This window comes from Pleurodeles waltl, chromosome 8 (assembly GCF_031143425.1).
Source record: "Pleurodeles waltl isolate 20211129_DDA chromosome 8, aPleWal1.hap1.20221129, whole genome shotgun sequence".
NCBI lineage: Eukaryota > Metazoa > Chordata > Amphibia > Caudata > Salamandridae > Pleurodeles > Pleurodeles waltl.
The window spans coordinates 1045259930-1045283198 of NC_090447.1; positions in this window are offsets into that span (position 1 = coordinate 1045259930).

The window sequence follows — 23269 nt, forward strand, 5'->3', positions numbered from 1 at the left end:
ATTCATTGTGTTGCGGTTTTTGGGACATCTCTCCCTGACATATTGCACATTTCATGGCAATTGTGTGGCCTTTCTGAGCAACATTAATACTACCACCATGACTCTATTGGGACACTTATCACTTGCTGAAGTGTGCATAATGAAACTGCAACTGTTCCAGTGTGACATGAGTATTTCCATGTCACCTTCTCCAGGCTATTGTACTTTTGTCAGCAACATGGCAGAATTATAGAACATCATTTATTATTATTGGGTCATTATGTGTGTGACAAATAGATGTGTACATGACCTTCTTTGGGAATGCACTTGTATGACAACATGTAATTGAGACCTGTTCTATGGGGCAAAACATTGAGGGAAATGGTGTAGGAAAGTACGCTCTTTTTGCCATTGTTACCCCCATTTTCTGCCTGATTTCAATGTGGTTGACTGTGCTAACTGGGATCCTGCTAACCAGGACCTCAGCGATTATGCTCTCTCTCCTCTAAATTTGGTTGTTGCATACTGGTAACCTAGTATTTCACTCACAATTGGCATACTGGTGCCCCCCATATAAGTCCCTAGTATATGGTACTTAGTTACCCAGGGCAACGGGGTTCCAGGGGATCCCTATGGGCTGCAGCATCTTTTGTCACCAATAGAGACCCCATGCAAAGGCTTCCGCAGGACTGCCATTGCAGCCTATGTGAAAGGTGCATGCAGACTTTCACTGCCATTTTCACTGCAACAGGTCACCTATAAGTCACCCCTATACCAGGCCCTCCAGCCATGAAGGCAGGGTGCAAAGTACCTGTGTGTTAGGTCACCCCTGCACTAGCAGAGGTGCCCCCTCCAGGACCATTTTCCCAGACTTAGTGAGTGCGGGGATGCCATTTTACGCGTGTATTGGACATAGGTCACTAGCTATGTCCAGCTACATAATGGTAACTCCAAACAGAGGCATGTTTGGTATCAAACATGTAGGAATCATACCCCCATGCTTTTGCAAGCATTGGTTGCATGATCCCATACACTCTGGGGGATCCTAGGAGGACCCCCAGTACTGCCATTGCAGCCTTCTGAGGTTTTCCAGGCAGCCCCAGCTGCTAACACCTCACAGGTAGGGTTCTTCTCTCCTGTTGCTTGAAAAGCACAAGCCCAGAAAGGCATAACAAAGGATTTCCTTTGTGAGAGAAGTGTTACACTCTCTCTCTTTGGAAATGAGTGTAGGTGTAGCCTCCCCAAGCCACTGGAAATGCGTTGAAGGGCACATTTGATGCCCTCCTTGCAAAATCCAATCTACTCTAGTTCAGGGACTCCTATTCCCTGTTGTGGAGCAAAACTGGACAAAGGAAAGGGGAGTGACCATTCCCTTGTCTATCACCACCCCAGGGGTGGTGCTCAGAGCTCCTCCAGAGGGTCCCTAGGTTTTGCCATCTTGGATTCCAAGTTGGCAGGGAACTCTGGGAGCATCTGAGTGGCCAGTGCCAGCAGGTGATGTCAGAGCCCTTCCCTGATAGGTGCTTACCTGTTTAGCTGACCAATACCCCTTTCAGGGCTATTTAGGATCTTTCCTTTGGGTGGCTCTTCAGATTTGAATTGCAAGACTGCAGCAGGAATCCTCTACATCCTCCACTTCAACTTCTCACTGAAGAAACTGCATATGGACCCTCCAGTAACTCTATAAACTGCAACAAAGAATCAAGACTCCTTCTGCAACATTTTATCTTCAGTTCTGGCCAGCAACTGCATCTGTTTCCCAGTCATGCATCCTCTGAGGACAGCCTGCCTTCAGCCTGCATCAGACGAGTGAAGGAATCTCCCTTGGGGTGAAGGAGTCACTCCCCTGTTTTAGCAGGCACCGACTACAACGACGACTGGCTGCGTAGATCTCCTCTCTCGCTGAGCTGTGTGGATCTTGCATCACAAATGGTTGACTGAAGTGGTCTAGACCGTCTTGACGTCCAGCTGTCCAACATTGGTGGAGGTAAGAGCTTGCCTCCCCACACAAGACAGTAACCCCGTGCACCAAATGGTTTGCAGTTGCCAAGGCTTGTTGGCATCCTTACACAAAATTTGTCATGCATCTTGCAGCTCTGACCCCCAGCACTCTATCCTGTGACGCACAGCTTCCTGAGTGATTCTCCGGTGGCATGGGAGACTTTGTCTTAGTGCTGCATGGGCCTCTTTTGCACCTTCCTTTGTCCCCATGCTTTGGGACTCCTGTGCACGCTGTCTGGTCTTTTGTGGGCTCTCTGAGTTGCTGAGACCCCCCTTCAACTCCCTCTCCGGAGTCCACCTGGTCCTTCTTGGTCCCAGGCTGCACCATTTTTCACTAACAGCGAGCTTTGCGTGTGTCAAGGCTTGTTGGTGGACTCCAGTGACGCAAACCAGACTGCAATCATCCATCTGGTGTGGGACATCACTTGCACCAACCAGGAACCAAATCCATCTTCTTTGGTGCAATACTGACTGTTCTTCTTCACCGATGGTTATTCTTTTGCATCTTCATCCGGGTTAGCAGGGGCTCCTGTTATCCCTGGACTCTTCTGTGCTTCTTGACTTGGTCCCCATCTTCCACAGGTATTCAGGTCCAGGAATCCACTGTTGGTGTCTTGCAGTCTCTTCTGGTTCTTGCATAATCTTCTTTCTTGTGGCTGTGTTTTACTCCTGGTTTCCTGGCCACTGGGGTGGGTTCTAGTACTTACATTTGGGGTTTTCTAGTACTCCCAGCGATCCTCTATACACTACACTTGTCTAGGTGGGAAACTGACATTCGCATTCCACTTTCTTTGTATATGGTCTGTGTTCCCCCAGGCCCATTTCTAACTATTGTGATTTTCACTAATTGCACTATTTTCTAACTGTTTTAATAGCTGTTTTGCATACTAGTGTATATAACTTGTGTATTACTTACCTCCTAAGGGAGTATAGTCTCTATGGTATTTTTGGAATCTGTGTCACTAAAAAAAATAACCTTTATTTATGTAACACTGAATATTTTCTTTCATGTGTGTGAGTACTCTGTGACTACAGTGGTATTGCATGAGCTTTGCATGTCTCCTAGATGAGCCTTGGCTGCTCAGCTACAGCTACCTCGAGAGAGCCTGGCTTCTAGACATTGGCTACATTTCACTAATACGTGATAACTGGACCCAGTATAAGGTGTAAGTACCATAGGTACCCACTACAAACCAGGCCAGCCTCCTACAGATGGGATCTCCTACTTGTTGAATGTTTATTGTGATTGCCCAACTTCAGCCATGCAATTATAGTTGTGTGAGATCCTGATTTTCCTGTGGACAACTGTTGACAGTTCAGACGGCAAGCATGCATATAGTATGGCACATGTATGGGCCACTTAGGTAGAGTTTGTTGCTGGGGCCTACTTGATATCCTGGTAATGTTTGCTAATCAGAGCTATTCTTCAAGTGTATTCATGGACATGTGATAACCCTATTTCACTTTGTAATTGCAGCATCAGCACCAGCAAGCGAAGGGGATGGGGCACAGCTGAGTGGGGAAACATCTTGGCATAGGCCCACACATCAAGACACCACTGACACAGAGGGACCCAGTGGCCTGGAGGGCGAAAGGAGAGCCACTGGTAGAGCGTAACATCCACTTCATTGTCCGATTCTTCCTCCAGTGGACACTCCCTAGTGGTGGAGAACCCATCGGGACATCCTCTGTACCATCTTTGTATGACAACCCCTGTTCTATCACCGCCCTTCCTGTTGCCTGCCACCCAGTAGGCCGTGCCCGCTCACCCAAGAGTGGGCACCTCTGCCTCAGCGACTGTTATCCCTGCTGCCCTCAGTGAGGAGGTCATTAACCTCCTGAGGAGTATCTCTGTGGGTCAGTCATCCATTGTGAATGTCATCCAGGGATTCATGACCCAACTGCAGCAGACAAATGCATTCCCGGAAGGCATTCATGGTGCATTGGCTGGCCTACAGACATCTTTTCAGGCTTTGGCTTCCTCACTGGTGGCAGCCAGTCACTCCCCACCTTGCATCGCCCTCCACCGCCTTCTACTTAACCCAAATCCCCTTTTCCTACCTAACCAAAGCAGACAGACCGATCCGCACACACGCACCTCAACAAATAAGAACAGCACACACAGACACAAGCACCACAAGCATCACAAAACACACTGGCTCCCAAGCCACAACAACAGTCACCACTCCCCCAGACACCTCCACCACCCCCAGCATTACATATACAACATCAAGCATTCCCATAGGTACCTCTGTTGTAATTTAATAGCAATTAGATAAGCATTAGCAGAAGACATCTTGTATTTAGCAACTATTGTGAACATTTGGCGGAATCCATTTTGTATTCATGGCAGCCATTTTCTCTGCCATGTGCTCTGTCCTACCTTTCTGTTAACTACTCTTGAAAATCTGTATAGTGACAAGTTATATTTAGCATCTCCCACTTTCGCACATCCCCAGTAAGATCTGCAGTTGTTAGTAATCAGTAACAGACAGTAATGTGTCAACTAGTCCTTGAAACTGTTAGCCCCTCCTACCTGTCGACTGTGCATTTCCATATGACCTTACATGTATGTAAGTCTTGCTTCTATAATTGTACCACATTCTTTTAGCCCCTGCGTGGGTATTAAGGGGCATATTTATACTCCGTTTGCGCCGAATTTGACGCAAATTCGACGCAAAACTAACTCCATATTTATATTTTTTTTGTGGCATAGGGGGGCCTGATTTGTGCCCCCCTACATGCCACTATGCCCAATGACCATGCCCAGGGGACAGAAGTCCCCTGGGCATGGCCATTGGGCAAGGGGGCATGACTCCTGTCTTTGCTAAGACAGGAGTCATTTCAATGGGGGATGGGCGTCATACAAAAATGGCGCAAATCGGGTTGAGGCGATTTTTTTGCCTCAGCCTGACTTGCACCATTTGTGGACGCCCATACGCCATTTTCCCCCTACGCCGGCGCTGCCTGGTGTACGTCGTTTTTTTTAATGCACACCAGACAGGGCCGGCGGCTAACGCCGGCTAACATCATTGAATAAATACGGCGCCCGCATGGTGCTTCAGAATGGCGTTAGCCAGCGCTAATTTTTTGGGCGCAAAACTGCGTTAGCGCAGTTTTGCATCAAAAAGTATAAATATGGCCCTAAAGGACCATGCTCTCTTAGTTCAGTGTGCTACTTCAAACATTACCGAAGGGTGCTGTTTGAACTGTGGTACCACCTCATGAGGTTTAATAAACTTTGTCTTTTATTTCAGTTTCTGTGCCAACTTCTTCCTATATGGCCTGAGGACTTTGTGCAGAGAAGGGTGAACCCCTTGTACTAGTAGGCCTTGCTGAGGCTTACTTCAACAAATTGGCGCCCGAACAGGGACTCATCGGCGACTCGGACGCCCGACGGATTGGTCGCGACGAAGGATTGGGATCTCGCTGTAGACGATCAATGCCTGAGGAGACCCAAGTCTTGGCAACCACAGCGTTTTTCCCTTCTTTCTGATTTGACCATCCAGGTGGCGCCGGTCCTCGACTGAGATCCTTTTTGTTCATTCGTCATGCAGTGACCATTTGGTCGATTTTAGAACTTAGCAGTTGGAACCTGGACACCCTGTGATTGGTAAGAGCCGTTTTACAGCACTTGCTGTGGGTTTTGATGCCTTTGTTTGGTAATGAAGTTTAGCACTACTTACTGTGGCTCTCGTGTTTTGGGTGACTAGTCAATTTGTGACCTTTGAATTTATATATAAATTGCAATTTATATAGGCAGGTAATGAGGAGAATTTTCTCCAATTTAATTTTGATTTGAACAGCACCTTAAGTGCCACTTTGATTATAATATTGCATATTCTGCACTATTTTTGGCATGCCTGTTTTTAGCGCACTTCGTAGGATGTGTTGCTTTTGTAATGGTACCAATTTGAGACTGGAAGAATCGCAACCGGCACCCCCAGAGGGGACGCCCAATAGAGATATGCATGTTAAACATGGTCTTTCTTCTATAATGTACAGCACATTATGGAATAAATACACTTGTGCGTATCCTGAGTTACGTTGGCCTATGCATGGGTCATTTGATTTGCGAAAGATTGAGTATGTGGAACAATGTATGTGTAAGCGAAGGTCTAGGCAAGATATGTTTGACTGTGTACGAATGTGGGAGAAAGAAGTACGTGGACGAGTGAAGCGTGAGTAAGCCTTGCTTGAGAAAGAGCAGCGGAAGAATGTATATGTGAAAGCATTGGAAATGAGAAAGAAAGAAATAAATGACTTAAAGGAGCTAGAAGAGAAAGAACATAAGTTACAGGTAACTGGCCAATACACCATTAGGCAACCTCTCTATCCTATCCTTAATAAACCACACAATGATTTTTTGTTACTAGACCGCCCTCCACCTCTGTATGTCATTCCTACTGCCCCTCATGAGTTAGCTAAGGTCTCCGGTTCGGAGAAACAGAAGATACGAGACAGTCGCTCTATGTTGCCTGCTGACAGTGCATCTGAGCTTAGATCTATTGCTCGTAAAACAATTCGTAGTGTTGTCTCTGCTTCTGAACTTTTAGACAACATGAAAGGGTGGACAGAAAAGGAGCAGCTATATTTTACTGAGGCATTTGGCATAGAAGTTATTGAGCTATATCGGAAATATTCTGATGAGTTAGAGCCCGATGATGTAGCAGCTGATCATCAGCAAATGCGTGATGGTCTTTTTGTTTTCTCCAAGGTGGCTGATGCAATCATGCGTTTGGTGAAATTATGTGTTGTGGCAGTCCGTTTGCAAGAGGAGAAAAGGGCCGTGGATGTAGTTGCACGGACATCTCAGACCGGCGGGGTGCAAGCTTCCATCTTTGGGACAGATAAGACTATGATAGTTCATGGGAAACCAATGCGGGAGGCCGCGCCTTTGTATGTTCCTCCTAAAGGATTGGGTACAAGTGATGATACTAAGGGTTATTTTATTCATAAATGGGTGTATACTCCTTGGAATAGGGCAGATGTAATGGCACTTAAAACAGCATTACCTGACCCGCGGAAAAATCCAGCCGCCTTTTATGAGGAAGTTGAAGGAGCAATTCGTTCTTGTACTATGACTTTGGCTGACATTGATTTATTTTTTGGATTGATATTACCGCCAGATATGTGGTGAACTGTTCGTAAAGTTGATGATCGGGTAGTTTTTGGGGCGTCATGGAAAGAATTAGAACAGATGGACGGGGATAGGGAACCTGAGAAAAAGCCATATCAGTTGATTCGAGATCTTCCCGCAGCCATATTAGTTAAGTTAAAAACGATTATTCCCCCTAAAAAGATAGATTGGACTGTTTTAGCGTCTTGTAAGCAAAAGGCAGATGAATCGATCTCTGATTTCTTTACACGCTTTGAAGAAGTATTTCATGATTTTAGCAGCCAGTTATTGTCAGATGATACGGGCAGACATTTGATTGTCGATAAATATGTCGCAAATCTGTTACCAGGAATAGATAGTCATCTAAAAGCTAGTGAAAGTTCACGGACTACCTCTACTCCGGTTTCTCTTTTGACTATGGCTCAGTATTATGAACGTCAGGAATTAGAAGCAAAAGGTAGCGAGGATAAAAAGATTAAAGAAATAAAGACGAAGGTTATGTTGGCTCAAGCTTATGGTCCGCATTTTAGAGGTAGTGATAGAGGTGGACGTGGATCTTATGGTTCTTCTTACACTCGTTCGAATTTGTCTGTTGATCAGTGTGCGTATTGTAAGAAATTTGGGCATTGGGCTGCCGATTGTCCAGCACTACGTGTTCAGCAGTGTTCACGTGGTCGGGGACAAATGAGAAATCACTCAGGATATTCAGGGCCTAGAAGAAGCACAAATGATCATGCTAGGGTTGATGCTAATGTACGAGGGCAGGATGGGTTTAACACTTTTGATAGACGGAACCAATACCAGATGTCTAACTATGTGCAGCCTGATTTCCAAGATTCTGCTTATGCATAGGATTGCCTAGGATGGGGTAAGGAATCAGTTGAAGTTCCAGTAGATCAGAGGGGTCCCTATGTTACAGCACATGTTTTGGGTTCTACTGATCAGTTTCTGGTTGATACAGGAGCTACTCGTAGAGCCTTGTCTAAACAATTGATTCCAAGGGCTCCCCTGTCTTGCTTAACCATTACATCGATAGGTTTCAATGGAACACCTTCCCCTAGCCCATTGTCACAACCACTTGCATTCCATGTTGATAAATTTACTGCTCCATGTCCATTTTTGCTTTCTCCAAGTACACCAGGCAATGTTATGGGTCTTGATATGCTCAAGTATTTCAGGGCTACAATACGATGCTCTCCTGAAGGGGTGCGTGTTATTTTAAATGATAATCATCCTGTGATGGAAAGAGTTTGTCTTGTTAAAGAGGATATTGCATTAGCTTCACTCCCTAGTACTTTGTGGGCGACTTCAGATACTGATGTGGGACAAATGATTATTCCACCGGTACATATTAGTGTCAAGGAGGGAGCTGCATTGCCACGTTTGCCTCAATACAAAATTTCACAGGAGGGCGAAGAAGCACTCACACGAATTGTGCATGATCTTATTGCAGTTGGAGTTGTTGAGGAAGTTCCGTATAATGTTTGTAACATTCCGTTTCTTCCTATTCTGAAAAAGGATACTGATACTAGGATTTACCGATTCATTATTGATTTACGAGAAGTCAATAAGATACCACAATATCCTGTGGTATCTGACATCACAACACTTCTTACTTTGGTTCCCCCGACAGCAACTATGGTCTCTGTGATAGACTTGAAGAATGCTTTCTTTTTGATCCCTATTCATCCTGACAGCCGATATTTGTTTGGTTTTACTTTGAATAAACAATCATATAGATTTTGCAGAGTTCCTCAAGGCTATCCTGAGAGTCCTAATATTTATAGTCAAGGGTTAAAACGACAACTTGATTCTTTTGTTTTGCCTGAAGGTGTGGCTCTCATACAATATGTTGATGATATTTTGTTGGCGGCTGATACCCCTGAGCAATGTGAAAAGTGCACTTTGTCCTTACTTTCTTTTCTTGCTTCACACCATCATAAAGTGTCACGAAAGAAATTGCAATATTGTAGACCAAAGGTAACCTATTTAGGTCACCTTTTGTCTAAGGAGGGCCGTGCACTTATATCGGATCGTATTCAAGCAATTTTAGACACACCAGTACCCTCTACACAGAAAGATGTTTGTGCATTCCTTGGTCTTACTTCTTTTTGTAGGCAATGGATATTAGGGTTTTCATACATTGTCAAACCTTTGCTAGCACTTTTGACTAAAGATACTCCAATGCCCCTCCCATGGACAGATGAATGTGAGACTGCTTTCTGGCAGCTACGACAAGCCCTTTGTTCAGCACCAGTGTTAGGTACTCCAGATTACATGAAGCCTTTTGCACTTTACGCACATGAGAAAGATGGATGTGCATTGTCAGTTTTAGTACAGACACATGGCGCTAAGCAGTGTCCCTGTGCATATTTTTCAGCAGTACTTGATCCTGTCGCTCGAGCGTTTCCTGGGTGTTTTCGTTCAGTTGCCGCAACAGCTTTGTCAATACGTCAGAGTGAAGGGATAGTTTTGTCACATAAGCTGTCGGTGTTAGTACCCCATGCGGTTGATGCTCTTCTAAATCAAACAAAGACACAACATTTAACTAGCGCTCCCCTGACAGGGTATGAATTGACATTGCTGGCTCCTCACATTACACTGAAGAGATGTGCAACACTAAATCCAGCCACTTTGTTGCCATATCCGGTGACTCAGCCTCAGTCACAAGAAACACATGATTGTATATTCCTTACCGAAGAACAGACAAAGGGTCATATTGATTTACAAGATACGCCCCTTCCAGATGTAGACGGGGAATTGTGGGTTGATGGGTCTTGTTTGAAGTTGCCAGATGGTACGACCTCAGCTGCATATGCAATCACCACAATACACACGGAGTGCAGACAGCTCGTATACCACAGAAGTCAGCTCAAGCAGCTGAACTAATAGCTTTGACACGAGCATGTGAGCTTAGTACTGACTTATGTGTGAACATTTATACAGACAGCCGCTATGCTTTTGGAGTGGCTCATGATTTTGGTTTGCTTTGGAAGGAGAGAGGCTTTCTCACATCCCACGGGATGCAGATAATGCATGGAGAATTAGTGTATAACCTCTTGACTGCATTGACATATCCAAAGAAACTAGCTATTGTGAAATGTAGTGCACACAAGAAAATTACTGATAAGATGCCCTTGCGGACCGCGTAGCACGTGAGACTGCGATGCAGCGAAGTACTACTTCTATGTATGTAGTGAAGTCACAAGCTGAACATTGGCATAATGCTAGAAAAGACGTATTAGATATACAGAAATCTGCTTCTGTGAAAGAACGTGAGCAATGGTCTGAAGAAGGAGAATTGGACGATGAGGGCTGTTGGCGGAATAAGCAGATGGATAAATGGAAATTGCCTATAGCTTTTGTACAACCTATGGTTCAGATAGAACATGGGCTGGCACATGTTGGAGCTTCAACAATAACGAAGTTGCTTGCACAAGTTTGGGAGCATCCAGAAATTTCCAGTACAGCTATGAGAGTAGTACAGTCTTGTTTGATCTGTTTACAATACAATCCTGGAAAAGGGACACCTACTCCTGCAGGAGGGTTTGCTACACCAACTGCACCTTTGGAAGTTCTACAAATGGATTATATTCAGCGTGAACGCTGCAACAATTTAAAGTATGTCTTGGTGGTGATATGTGCCTTCAGTAAATGGATAGAGGCGTATCCCACAAAGGATAATACTGCCATTACCACAGCGAAGGTGCTTTTGAAAGAATTTTTCCCTAGGTTTGGTGTTTGCAGACTTTTATGGAATGATAACGGACCTCATTTTGTTGGGGAAGTTATTAAGTTTGTCCTGAAAGGATTAGGGATCAAACAGAAGTTCCATGCTGTTTTCCACCCACAATAAGCAGGGTTGGTGGAATGGTATAATGCTACTTTGAAGCTGAAGTTAGCGAAGATACAGGCTTCCACATCCACATCGGATGCATTACCGTTGGCATTATTGTCTATTAGGTCAGGGCCACACTCTCGAATCTTACGAAGCAGTGTTTGGAAGGCCAATGAACATTTGAGGAGTTCCTAAGCCAAATTCTGTATATGATGTACCTTGTGTCATGATCAATGATTATTTGGCACAGTTAACCGACAATTTGGTTTCTATTCATCAACAAGTTCGAGAAGCACTTCCTGACAGATCTACAGGTGAAGGCCATGAACTCCGACCTGGTGATCAGGTGATGATTAAGTACTTTGAAAGATCAAGCAGCTTGGAACCAAGGTGGCGAGGCCCAGAACAGGTGCTCCTTGCGACAAGGACAGCAGTTCGAGTGACGAACCAAAAGAATTGGGTCCATAATACTCACTGCAAGAGAGTGCTACCTACCTTGGTGGAACCTGCTGTGCTGACTGATCATCTAGAGATATTGACTATGGAGAAAGGCCGTGCTACATCACCTGACGAATCTGCAGAGTTCTTCCCGGACCGTACGATTTCTGGAGTGTCGCGATATAATTTGAGACCGAGGAAAGACCCCGTAGAGCTGGAGAAAACTGGTTGAGCTACCGCCCTGGGTTAGTGAAACGGAGAGCCAATGTGGCAAGGGGGAGGGATCAGCCATGCATTAGAGTAGTGACACCTGTCTTGGCCTGTGGTGAAGAAATCAGCGGCTGCCCAGGGATAAGAGCTCCAACGATTGTTTTTAATTAATTTCTGAAAGGGTCGATTATCACTGTTGCTAAAATGAATAAGAAACTGATCAATAGTACTATGGGGTTTGTTGTTGTTTTGGTGGTTATAGCAATAATCACCTGGTTTGTTGAAAGAAGGCTCCTGCTCGTGAGTTTTTTGTTGCCACTACTCCAGTACCAGAGGATCACTATTACTTTATGCTTCCCTATCAGGAGCAGAAGCACCGTCAATCGTACTCCAATAATACTTTCATTCAGATGTTGCATCATACTCATAATGCTACAAGTACTACTAACTGTTGGGTATGTGGAATGATACCTACGCATCAAAAGAAAGGAGGAACACCTTTCATTCCTCTTCCTTTTTCACACAATGGTTCTTGTCAAGCTTGGTATATGCTTTTGTTTGCATCTGGAAAACGTACAGAGGGCGGACTTCTTTTTCGCCTTAATAAAGTATGCTACCAAGACAAAGATGGGTATCCCCAAGCCAAAGGAATTAAATGGGAATGGGAAGAGTATCAACCGGACAATGTTTCAAAACCATATGTCTTCACAAATATAATAGACTCTGACAAGAAAGAACAATTTGTGATTTCTGTTACAAAAACTAAAGCAGATTTATGTATACGTAGCATTGGACGAATTCCAGTCGGAATAAGCGATTGTACCTTGATTTTAACTATGGAGGGTGTAAATAATAGTAGTTTTACTGCTTCACATAATAGATTATTTTGTTTGTGGTAACTATGGATATTACCAACTACCTGTTGGGTGGTCAGGTATGTGTTATGTATCTTTTCTATTAACCCCTGTGTTTTTGGCCCCTGCATCATATCACCGAGATTTTAAACTGTTCAATTACATCATTAAAAATAGATATAAAAGGACAATAAGTACAAATGAGGTGGACCAAACGGATACTAGCTGGCAACAATATGTTGATTTTAATTTAGGGTTGTTCTTCTTTGTGGGTGCTGCGTTAAACAGTAGGAAGGTGAGATGATTGACTAGGCTTGTGGAAGCTGTTACTAATCAGGCAGCTCTGGCACTTGGGAATATTACAGAGGAGCTCCAAATTGCGAAGATTGTAGCGCTCCAAAATCATATGGTACTAGATGTGATATTAGCTGATCGAGGTGGTGCATGTTGCATCATCGGTAGTAGTTGCTGTGTTTTTATTCCAGATCACTCACCTTCAGTATATGATGCAATATCTAAATTGCATAAAATTGCTGCAGAAATCCACACAGAGTCTGGTACTTGGACTTTTTCTGGATGGTTTTGGGCTCTTGTTTCCGCTTGGGACTGGAAACTACTGACTATCCTGTGTGTAATGATTGCAATATTTTTCACATGCTGTATCTGTATTCAGTGTGGTCCAATGTTCTGCTCCATGTGTATTACTGCTTGTATGCCTACCAAAAGAAATCTTACAGAAATGAAAGCACAACACTTGTTAGATAAGGAAATAGCTGAAATGATGAGCATAAATACACAAGATGAATATTTAGATTATCCCAGAAAGACGAATGTCTTCAGCTAATGCTGAAAGGGTTGTCTGTTGTAAATTAACAGCAATTAGATTAAGCATTAGCAGAAGACATCTTGTATTTAGCAACTATTGTGAACATTTAGCGGAATCCATTTTGTATTCATGGCAGCCATTTTTTCTGCCATGTGCTCTGTCCTACCTTTCTGTTAACTACTCTTGAAAATCTAGTGACAAGTTATATTTAGCATCTCCCACTTTCGCACATGCCCAGTAAGATCTGTAGCTGTTAGTAATCAGTAACAGACAGTAATGTGTCAACTAGTCCTTGAAACTGTTAGCCCCTCCTACCTGTCGACTGTGTAAGTCTTGCTTCTATAATTTTACCACCTTCTTTTAGCCCCTGCGTGGGTATAAAAGGACCATGCTCTCTTAGTTCAGTGTGCTACTTCAAAAATTACCGAAGGGTGATGTTTGACTTGTGGTACCACCTCATGAGGTTTAATAAACTTTGGCGGTCATTCTGACCGCGGCGGGCGGCGGTTGCCGCCCACCATGCGGTCACCGCCAAATGGCCGCTCCGCGGTCAGGAGACCGCGGATGCCGTTCTGGCTTTCCCGCTGGGCTGGTGGGCGACCGCCAAAAGGCCGCCCGCCGGCCCAGCGGGAAAGCCCCTGCAACATAGAAGCCGGCTCCGAATGGAGCCGGCGGTGTTGCAGGGGTGCGACGGGTGCAGTAGCACCCGTCGCGATTTTCACTGTCTGCAAAGCAGACAGTGAAAATCTTCATGGGGCCCTGTTAGGGGGCCCTGCACTGCCCATGCCAGTGGCATGGGCAGTGCAGGGGCCCCCAGGGGCCCCACGACACCCGTTCCCGCCATCCTGGTTCTGGCGGTGTAAACCGCCAGAAACTTGCTGGCGGGAAGGGGGTCGGAATCCCCATGGCGGCGCTGCAAGCAGTGCCGCCATGGAGGATTCCCTGGGCCAGGGGAAAACCGGCGGGAAACCGGCGGGAAACCGGCGGGAAACCGGCGGGAAACCGCCGGTTCACCGCCGGTTCCCCTTTTCTGACCGTGGCTTTACCGCCGCAGTCAGAATGGCCCTGGAAGCACTGCCAGCCTGTTGGCGGTGCTTCCGTGGTCCCCGGCCGCCAGGGTCGGAATGACCCCCTTTGTCTTTTATTTCAGTTTCTGTGCCAACTTTTTCCTATATGGTCTGAGGACTTTTTGTGCAGAGAAGGGCGAACCCTTGCACTAGTAGGCCTTGCTGAGGCTTACTTCAACACCACCATAATAGTCAGTGACAGACTTACCACACCCAGCATAGACAGCCACTTCCTTGACTTTAAAATTACCACCCCTGCATCCATAAGGACGTTTTCTGTTTGACCTTTTCCCCTGTTCTTCCATCCCTGTCCCAAACCCAGAAGTCCCTCATCCACCTCCCAGCCCCTCCCTTCCGCCTCCAATGCCTCCCCTGCCCCCGCTGCCCCCCCGTAAGTACCCAAACATCTCCTCCACAAAGATGAAGCCCACCCCTCCCAAAAGCAGACCACCCCTCCCAAACCGAAGACCAAACACTTCTTCCCAAACCCAACACCCCCAAAGATGATCCTTGAGGTGCCTGCTTGTCCAATTGATGCCCCTTCCTGTGGATGTTCCATGGCAGTTAGGAGTCAAGTGACAGCACCATGATGTGCCTGCACCAACACGCATGGACTGGCAAATGGCCTTGAACTTTTCATAGTTTTATTGAAAAAAAACAAAACAGCTGTTGTTTTGGAACATACATTTGCCGTCCAATTCCTTTTCTATCTCTATGTAGTTCCTGAGTAACATGTGATGTCTACCTACAGTTGTGTGTGCTTCAGCCAGCTTGCTGATGCATTTGCTGTTGTTATGGGAAGTGCTGGCGTCCCCCAAGACAAGTGTATGTGTTGACTGTATGGATATGTGGTGTAAATGCATTGGTGATGTCATGTGTACTGTTTGTTATGGTAAGTATTTTATCTTGTGTTGTCCAATGTAAGCATGTATGGTATTAAACTTGTCCCCCTCATTTGGATTATGCATTCACCTGATGTGTGTCAGCTTGTTTTTTGTTTGTGCAGACATGGAGTGCATTCAAATGTGCTAGCTTTGTTTGCATTTGACTGTGCATGTGTCCAGTGAGCTGTGTGTACCTTGCAGCTACTTCATGTAGAGGTATATCCCATGCAGTTGGAGTTGTATGTGCTTTGTTGACTTGCACTTCCACATTGTGTTGATAGGCATGTCATTTTGGTCAAGTATTGTTTGTCCCAGAGATACCTGAAGGACAAGTTTCTGTGCAATAGTTGTTTTATGGGCAGTTGCAAGGTGATATGTGTCCCAGTGCAGCCTCCTTTCCTGGTTGTTGCTGATTGCACCCCTATTGTGAAGGCATTGTTAGCATAGTGAGGTTTATATAGTTGTCTCTCTCTGTATTGTTTATCCAATTGTCCTTCCATTATGTTGCAATGTGAGTGATTTGTGTGTCCATTGCAGGGCTGTTTAATGGAAGTGTTGTTTGTGTACTATGACACATCTATACAATTGTGTGTTTAATGTGACGACAGTCCATGGCATGTGTGCAATGTGAGTGTGTGAGTTGCATTTGTAGATGTGATGTTGGTGTGTTGTTGGAGTTGTATGAGACAATGTTGTGTATACTTCACTGTCCCTGAACCTGGGATAAGTAGATGTGTGTTTTTGTGTAGTGTTGAAGTGAAGTGTGAGTGACCTACCAAAAGGGAGCACATTGTGGCTATGCATGCATCCTTCTTTGTGCATAATTCTGACCTAGGACACAATGAGGCATGTAATGGGTGCCCAAAGCTTGCTCCCCATATCATGTGGACGATGGCGCATCAATCTTCTGATATGGTTACTAACACAGGTAGGTGTGTGTACTCATGGTCAGTAGAGCCGCCACAGTGGTGTTGATTTTGTGTATCTTCGATGATCATCAACAGTGGCAGGACATGCATGATGGGCTCCATGGCGGCACCAGACATATAAGGCTGCCTGCAGGTGAGTGTCTCCCTATATATTCCCTGTTTCTTCCTGCTGTGACGTGGTGGTTGGACCACCACAATCACATTGGCGATGTGCAACCTTATAATGTGTCTAATAGAAACAGAGACTCTTGCCAACCTGTTTGTGCAGCCTCCTGATTGTGGTGGTCTGTGGTGCCTACCAGTGCCAGCAGGACTGTGGCAGATTTTGCTCCATAGGCCAGCATGACTGGTGGCCCGACTGCCAACCCAACAGTGGTCAGTCTGCTCCCATGGCATTCTACAGACCGCCAAACGTGTAATGAGGCCCATAGGCCCTCATCATTTAAAAACAAAGGCCTTTTTTGGTTCATTTTTAAATTCAATAGGCAATCAGCTGATTACTTATTGCACCCCCCAAACTGTTATGGATACTTCAAACTGCTTTAAGATTCTTCCTTCATATTCTACAATTGTTCTCTTCACCTTTAATTGCACTTTGGTAGAAGCATATCTTGAGTTAAAGACTGTTGGTAAACTGACTGGTTTTCCAATTAGTCTAAACATAACTCATCCCTCAGTTCTGCTGAGGTGCTCTATAGCCTTAAGAAGGCTAAAATGAAACTGATAGGAAAAAAAAAAACCTTGATTTGAAGGGACTCACAAACTAACACCGTTTTTCGCCCCTTCCTTATCCTGACAAAAATCTTGGGAAGATGGTTACGATACAAATACTGTCCTTTATTAATTATATTTCGGACAAAGTTTATGGTAGGTTTATGGCCTGGTTTAGGAACTGAGCCAGTCATTAACTCTGCTTTAGATGACCTACGGAATATTGCGGAGAGGGAACTTTAGGAGTAATTATTTTTCTGGACCTGTCTGCTGCATTTGGTACTATAGATCACAGCACTCTACATTAATTGCTAGCTAAATTAAAGATGTTGCTCTCTAGTGGTTAAAAACATTTCTGACAGAAAGAGAATAACAAGCACAGTTCAGACCCTTCTCATCAGAGGCCTCCACTCAACGTAGGCTTTCTAACAGGGCTCAACCCTTTCACGCCTGTTTTTAAATCTCTATGTGATGTCATTAGCCACTATACTTAGGCATCTTAGGGTCACAACCTACTTGTATGTTGATAATAAGTAGCTCATCATTACCCTGAAAGACAATCTCAACATCACCTTTATGGGTCTTTGGTCCAGTCTTACTACCACATTGTCTTGGAGAGTGGCAAATTCACTCCAAGACTGGGATAATTCCTTTGTGTAGCAAACCCAGTAGTTTGGATGCCCCTTTCTATGGCCAACCTTGCTGTGTGAATATCATCCACAAATTTCTGTGGTTCATTATCTTGGGCTAATATTGGCGGTCATTCTGACCGCGGCGGTCGGCGGTCGCCGCCCGCCAAGCGGTTCCCGCCGAAAGACCACTCCGCGGTCAAAAGACTGCGGCGGCCATTCCGGCTTTCCCGCTGGGCCGGCGGGCGACCGCCAGAAGACCGCCGGCCGGCCCAGGGGGAAAGCCCCTTCAACAATTAAGCCGGCTCCGAATGGAGCCGGCGGAGTTGCAGGGGTGCGACGGGTGCAGTGGCACCCGTCGCGATTTTCACTGTCTGCAAAGCAGACAGTGAAAATCTTTGTGGGGCCCTGTTAGGGGGCCCCTGCACTGCCAATGCCAGTGGCATGGGCAGTGCAGGGGCCCCCAGGGGCCCCATGGCACCTGTTCCCGCCACACCGCCAGAAACCGGCTGGCGGGAAGGGGGTCGGAATCCCCATGGCAGTGCTGCAAGCAGCGCCGCCATGGCGGATTCCCTGGGCCAGCGGGAAACCGCCGGCTCCCCTTTTCTGACCGCGGCTTTACCGCCGCGGTCAGAATCGCCCAGGAAGCACCGCCAGCCTGTTGGCTGTGCTTCCGCTGCCCTCCGCCCTGGCGGTCATGGACCGCCAGGGTCGGAATGACCCCCATTGTCTGTTGACTTAAGTCTTGGAAAACAAATGTCACCAAAACCTGCCCTTACCATATTTGAATCTTCACTTTATTTTGATTTACTCATAGACATGTGGTAACCAATTTCTTTATACATCTGTGCAAGACTATGTAACTCTGCCTATCTAGGTCTCCACAAAAAAAGAAAACAAATCTGCCTAAAAAATGTAGAAAACTCTTCAGTCAATGCTGCTTTGAATCCTATCTTGTTTTAATGGAGGTAGTGGTATTGGTGGTGGAGGTGCTATTAGTGGTAGACTTATTGATAGTGGTAGTTTTTAGGCCATTATTGAGTTATTACTAGTATTGGTGGTGGTACTAGTGGTCCACAGCACACAAGGCAGGGGTTCAGAGGCTCTCGTTTGCCTCTTGGGGTCTGGGACTACTAATCCCACAATGCAACTCTTCAAATTATGGACTTGCTCTCCAAACATCTCCAAGATTCTGGATCTTCTTCCATATGGCCTTTTTGGGTCCTTGAAGTGTCCACAAGTTGATCCAAGGTTCCAGAGGCTCTGAGTTGCTCCTTGAGAGTCACGACTACAATTCCTATAATGCACCAGTTCAGAATCCTCAAATGACCACTGGACGCTGGTCAGCTAGACTCTGCTTGCAGGAATTGATGCAATGGACTCTGGGCAGCACCTTTGTACCTGTAGCAAATAGGGAGTCCCTTCTTGAAGCAGTAGAAGACAGGCAAAGTCCTTTTAGTGGTGAAACCCAAGTGTGCAGCTGGTGTAGTCCTTCTGAGTGCAGTGTCCAGGTTTCACTATCTGCTGAGGCAGATTCCTCCTCCAGGCAGATCCTCTGTGATCAGCCCAGGCCATTTTACACTTCATCAAAGCAGCCTGGCCAAGCTGCCAGAGACTGGCCAATCAGAGAAGGACACTACAGAATTGAAGGTGGCAATTTTCAGGTAGAGTTTAAAACTACTTACCTGAACTAGTTATATTAAATCCAACAATGGCAACAATTAATTTGATACCAAACTGAAGATCTCTGTCTCTTAGGGGACTTTGTTAACACCTTCTGTGCCGCGGACGTAGTGTTTACGTCCTGCGGCACAGTGCTCCTGTGCCGCAGGACGTAACCATTACGTCCTCGGCACGGAGCCCGGAGGTGAGCGCTAGCGCTCCCTCCGTGGGGTTCACCCCCACCCCCCCAAGGCGGGGATGGAAGGGGAAGACCTTACCCTTCCCTCCCCACCCCTCCGCAATGACATCATCGCGCGATTGCGCGCTGACATCATTACCCACTGCTGGTCGCACTGGAAGCCATTTGCTTCCAGTGCGATATCAGGAGAAACAGGTGAGTTTCTGCTCCGGCGGGTGGGGGATTTGGGACAAAGAGGCACCGGGGGAAAGGAAAGGCTTTTCCTTACCCCGGTGTCTCTTTGAGCATTGCTGCTGCCCGATCGCATTGCGATCGGGCAGCAGGAATGCCCACTAGACGCCAGGGATTTTTTTTGTATTATTATGTTTAAAATGTTTATGTGTTTGGGAGCGGCCCCTTGGGCAAGGGTCGCTCCCTTTTGGGGGCATGTTTATTGCGGCCATTTCTGCCCCCCTTGGGGGCAGATCGGACTTTTATTTTTAGGCCGATCTGCCCCCAAGGGTGGCAGAATCCACTAGATGGCAGGGATTTTTTTTTTTTTAAATAAAATGTTTATGTGTTTGGGAGCGGCCCCTTGGGCAAGGGTCGCTCCCTTTTGGGGGCATGTTTATTGTGGCCATTTCTGACCCCTTGGGGCAGATCAGCCTATTATTTTTAGGCTGATCTGCCCCCAAGGGTGGCAGAATCCACTAGACGCCAGGGATTTTTTTTTAAATTTACTGTGAAATGATTTGCGTTGGGGAGCGGCCCCTTGGGCAAGGGTCGCTCCCATTTGGGGGCATGTTTCTTGTGGCCATTTCTGCCCCCCTTGGGGGCAGATCGGCCTGTTGTTTTTAGGCTGATCTGCCCCTGAGGGGGGCAGAAGCCACTTAGACGCCAGGGATAGTGTGTGTGTATGTTAGTGGAGGTGGGGCGGCCCCTTGGGCAAGGATCGCCCCCTCTTTGGGGGCACGTGTACCAAGGCCATTTCTGCCCCCCCTTGGGGACAGATCAGCCTATTATTTTTAGGCTGATCTGCCCCCAAGGGGGGCAGAAATTACTAGAACGCCAGGGATTTTTTAAAATATGTTTATTTATGTGGGGGGCGTCCCCTTGGGCACGGGGCGCCCCCCAAAGCTGGGCATTGAACTGTTGCCCATTTCTGCCCCTCTTGGGGGCAGATGGGCCTATTTTTTTAGGCCCATCTGCCCCCAAGGGGGGCAGAAGCCACGTAGGCACCAGGGATAGTGTGTGTGTGGTTTGTTTTTTGTTTGGGGGTGGGCCCTTGGGTAATGGTCGCTCCGCCTGGGGACACACTTTTAAAGGTATTTTCTGCCATCCCTGGGGCAGATAGGCCCATCTGCCCCTATGGCAGAATCCACTTAGGCACCAATTTCTAAATGCTTGATGGTGGGATGTTTGTCAACTGACGAAGTATTTGCATTTGTGATAATTTTTTTCCTCCTTTTTGTTCTAGTTCAAAGCTTTTGCTTTTTTTGCTGTGGCTCCTTGTGGTTTTGGCTGAGGTTGACCTGCGGTTTGCATAGTTGCATGTTTTAGGTAAGTAAAAACAATTTACTACAAAGGAGTATTGTTGCCATGCATGAATGACATGTTTGTAGGTGGTGTACTAAATGCAGGTTTGTGTGAAATTGTCCTTAGATTTGTGCACAATGATATTTGTGTTGTCTTATTTCTAATTTGATTTTCTTTCTTTCTTTTTAGTGGGATATCATTGGTGATTGCTGTGTCTGTGCAGAGTAGTTGCTGGTGATTCAAGCTTTTTCAGGCAAGTGAGCGGTATAGTTTTTGAGTTTATAACTCTTACTAATAAAGATACACTTTATTACTTATCTTACACAGTGCTGGTTGTTGGTGGTGCATTTGTCCAGTTAGTTTTCGTAGGAAAGATCATGGCTAGCCGCAGGATGACCGCTCAGCAGGTGGTTGGTATGCTTTTTGAGTCATTGTCTGATCATGATTATGAGACGGACTCTACATCTGAGGCAGAGGAGGAAGTGAGGGATTCTGGCAGTGAAGTTTCTCTCGAAGAGGAATCTTCTGATGAGGAAGCCACACTCAGTGCAGATGAAGGGCCTGTTTCAGAGGAGGACACTGATATGCCATTAGTGCAGCAACCTGGGGCTGAAAGGTTTCCCGTTAGAAGACCTGAACTCTGGGTTGCCCCAAACATGGAGCAGCCAGAGTTGCCTGCCTTTACTGGTCTCCCGGGGTGTAGAGTCAATACTGAGAACTTTTTGCCTGTCAATTTCTTTGAGTTATTTGTGGATGATGTGTTTTTGGAAGAGATTGTTGAGCAGACTAATTTGTATGTGGAACAGTATTTGAGGGACAACGCTGCTAGACTTAGGACGCACTCTAGAGCTGCCCAGTAGATTCCCACAAATTTGGAGGAGATGAAAAGGTTTTTAGGTTTGACTCTTTTGATGGGGTTAATAAGGAAGCCGTTGTTGGCTTCTTATTGGTCTACTAGTCCCTTGATGGCAACAGCTATATTTCCTGCAAAAATGAGTCGTAATCGGTATTTGCTTCCTCTTAGGATGCTGCATTTTATTGACAATGCATTAGTCTTGCCACGAGATCACCCTGATTCTGACTGTCTTTTTAAGATTAGGCCTGTCCTTGTCTCTCGATAAAAATGATACCTCACTTGTGTGGGTAGGCCAAGCGCCTGCGACAGGAAATGCCCCAAATCACAACGTGGACACATCCCATTTTTTAACAGAAAACAGAGGTGTTTTTTGCAAAGTGCCTACATGTAGATTTTGTCCTCTAGCTCAGCCGGCACCTAGGGAAACCTACCAAACCTGTGCATTTTTTAAAATTAGAGACCTAGGGGAATCCAAGATGGGGCGACTTGTGGGGCTCTGACCAAGTTCTGTTAACAAGAATCCTTTGCAAACCTCAAAATTTGGCCAAAAAAACACATTTTCCTCACATTTCGGTGACAGAAAGGTGACAGAAAATTCTGGAATCTGAGAGGAGCCACAAATTTCCTTCCACCCAGCGTTTCCCCCAAGTCTCCCGATAAAAAAGATACCTCACTTCTGTGGGTAGGCCTAGCGCCCGCGACAGGAAATGCCCCAAAACACAACGTGGACACATCCCATTTTTTGACAGAAAACAGAGGTGGTTTTTGCAAAGTGCCTACCTGTAGATTTTGGCCTCTAGCTCAGCCGGCACCTAGGGAAACCTACCAAACCTGTGCATTTTTTAAAACTAGAAACGTAGGGGAATCCAAGATGGGGTGACTTGTGGGGCTCTGACCAGGTTCTGTTACCCAGAATCCTTTGCAAACCTCAAAATGTGGCTAAAAAAACACATTTTCCTCACATTTCGGTGACAGAAAGTTCTGGAATCTGAGAGGAGCCACAAATTTCCTTCCACCCAGCATTCCCCCAAGTCTCCCGATGAAAATGATACCTCACTTGTGTGGGTAGGCCTAGCGCCCGCGACCGGATATGCCAACACACCGTGGACACATCCAAATTTTTGACAGAAAACAGAGGTGTTTTTTGCAAAGTGCCTACCTGTAGATTTTGGCCTCTAGCTCAGCCGGCACCTAGGGAAACCTACCAAACCTGTGCATTTTTTAAAACTAGAAACGTAGGGGAATCCAAGATGGGGTGACTTCTGGGGCTCTGACCAGGTTCTGTTACCCAGAATCCTTTGCAAACCTCAAAATTTGGGATGTGTCCACGTTGTGTTTTGGGGCATTTCCTGTCGCAGGCGCTAGGCCTACCCACACAAGTGAGGTATCTTTTTTATCGGGAGACTTGGGGGAACGCTGGGTGGAAGTAAATTTGTGGCTCCTCGCAGATTCCAGAACTTTCTGTCACCGAAATACGAGGAAAATTTGTTTTTTTAGCCAAATTTTGAGGTTTGCAAAGGATTCTGGGTAACAGAACCTGGTCAGAGCCCCA